Consider the following 2885-nt stretch of genomic DNA (forward strand, 5'->3'; position numbering starts at 1 on the left):
TCTCTGTCTGTGTTCTTTTCCTACTCCCTAACCCTACCTCAGCCCCAGTTTATATAGGGGAAGTTCTTCCCCTCCCAGGACTGGGCAGGAGGTGTGGCATGCTTAGGATTCCTGACCAGCAGACCTCCCACCTGCTCACAGACGTAATATTGCTATTACTGTGGTAACCAGAACCCTGGGGTTCCACATTCCCCCCTAGTAAAATTTAGTACTCCGGGACTAAACATATTTTTTGAAAACATAACAGGGTATAAACAGGAACAATACAATAAGGAAAAACATGTTAAAGTGGTCACGGCGTGTCCGCAACCGGGTGCAATTTTTGAAGCAAAAGGGTGTCCATTTCACCAAAGAACAGGGAGCCGTAACCAGGTAGGGGTCTGTCCTGCCCCGAGTCTTTAACAGTCTTTAGTCCGTTCCTGGGTTACGCTCCAAACATATATACAATAGAGTTCTAGTAAATCCACAAAAGATACCTATAAAATAACTGGAAAAACATAATTATTTACAAGCAACAGTAAACAGGTAAATATTAATAAAACAGTCTAAACACTTTAGATCCTCCAACGTACGGGCAACTGGCCTCTAGTGGCCCTAGTAGACCTACGGAGCTTACTGACCGGTCCTGAGCTACAGGGTGTAGGAGCTGTCAAAGGTAAGCTGGGCAGCTGTCTACAGACTCTTTGGCTCACTAGGGGCACGGCAGGCTCACTATAAGCAGAGGGTCGATTCTCCTGGTCTGCTTGTGTGGGGTCTTCTGCCTCCTGGACCGGCTGCTCTTCCAGCTCTACCTGTTTTTCCGTAGGCACTTGGGATGCTGGCTGGAGGAAGGTGAGGACGGGTACCACAACAGCGCCATTTACTTGTGTCCAAGACCGAGGGAAGTCTCCGAGTACAGTACTGACCATCTCTTCCCTTTCCTCTGCGGGTCGAGGGTTTTCGTGATCTTCTTCAGGGTTTCGTAGTTGCTCGGGACACTTCTTCAGGTGATCTCGGGAGACAATGGCTGTGGTTTCTCCTCCATCCTTACTGATTGTGCAGATTTTTGGGTTTTCATGGCTTGATGGCAGTACGGTGTACGGGTCCTTCTCCCACTGGTCGTCCAACTTGTGGAGCCGTCTTTTCCTCTTCAAGACCTGCTCTCCAGGTACCAGGGGAACAGCGGGAGCATGCTGGTTGTAAGTCTTCTCCTGTCTTTCTCTTGCTTGACGGAGACTTCGCTCAACGCTCTCCTGTACTTTCCGGTACTGCTGCTGCCTCTCTGTGTCCCAGTCTGCTTCTGGTGAAGTGTCCTCGGGTGTCAGGACTCCCATATCCAGATCAACAGGCAGCTTACCAGGTCTTGCTCTCATTAGGTAAGCCGGGGTACAGTTGGTAGAACCTACAGGGATGTGGTTGTATAGGTCCACCAGATCAGGCAGTTTCTCAGGCCACAGACTGCGTTCTTCCAGGGGCAATGTTTTCAGAAGGTCTATCACCACCTGGTTCATCTTCTCGCAGAGTCCATTGGTTTGCGGATGATAGGGTGTTGTTCTTATCTTCCGGCAGCCATACAGAGTGCAGAACTCCTGGAAGACTTCCGCTTCAAAGGCAGGTCCTTGATCCGTCAGCACCTGCTCTGGGTATCCGTGTGGACGGCAGAAGTGCTGCTGGAAGGCTCTAGCTGCTGTTTGAGCCGTTAAGTCCTTGACGGGGACTACCACCAAGAACCGGGAGTAGTGATCCACGATGGTTAACGCATAGACGTAGCCACTTCTGCTGGGGGTCAGTTTTACATGGTCCAAGGCTACCAGTTCCAACGGCTGCCTGGTGACGATGGACTGCAGGGGAGTCTTCTGGCTGGCACGGTCCTTCCTTCTTAGGTTGCATGGGCCACAGTCTCTGCACCACCTCTCGATGGTTCCTCTCATGCCTACCCAGTGGAACCGCCCGCGCAGCAGGAACTCCAGCTTCTTCCATCCGAAGTGCCCAGCTCCGTCGTGGTATGCCTCCAGTACCATTGCCGCGTCTCTTCTTGGCACCACTACTTGCCAGACCAGTTCATGCGTCCGGGAGTTAACCATTCTGCGGCACAACTTCCCCTTGTAAAGGAACAGTCGACTCTTCTCAGCCCACAGTTGCTTGGTCTCCTCCGGAGCGTCTGGGTCAAGGCGGGCATCTGGCTGAGTCAGCATCTCCTTCACCAGTCGGACGGCGGGGTCACTGTCTTGCGTTTCTGCCCAGTTGTAATGAGGTAAGGGGTTGAACGTAGCGGATTGCTTACCCCTTACACGGTGGGAATACTGGGTAGTCCCATGACGGTGAAACGCGGGGAGTTCAACTTCTTCCAGTTCCCCTGGATCTTCCCCTACGTCCGGTAGGTTTGGCATTCTGGACAAGGCATCCGCGTTGGTATTGGAGCGTCCTGCCCGGTATTTGATCGTGAACTCATAGTTGGACAGGCGGGCCATCCATCTCTGCTCCAGGGCACCGAGTCTTGCAGTGTCCAGGTGTGTCAACGGGTTGTTATCCGTGTACACGGTGAACCGGGAAGAGGCGAGGTAGTGCTTAAAGCGTTCGGTGACTGCCCACACCACTGCCAGGAACTCTAGCTTGAATGAGCTGTAATTCTCAGGGTTTCTTTCGGTGGGTCGCAGTTTTCGGCTGGCGTAAGCAATTACCCGTTCTCTCCCCTGCTGGATCTGGGACAGTACGGCTCCTAGCCCGATGTTACTTGCGTCAGTGTAGAGGATAAAGGGCTGGCTGTAATCCGGGTACGCCAGGATTTCATCCCCCGTGAGGGCCATCTTCAGCTGGCGGAAGGACTCTTCTTCCAGCTTCTCCCATCTGAAGGGCGGCTTCTGGTTCTTGGCCTTCCTGGACTGGCCTATCAGGAGGTCCTGCAT

This window comes from Phyllobates terribilis, unplaced genomic scaffold (genome assembly GCF_046119375.1).
Source record: "Phyllobates terribilis strain yellow unplaced genomic scaffold, ASM4611937v1 Scaffold_7__3_contigs__length_470593459, whole genome shotgun sequence".
NCBI classification, from domain to species: Eukaryota; Metazoa; Chordata; class Amphibia; order Anura; family Dendrobatidae; genus Phyllobates; species Phyllobates terribilis.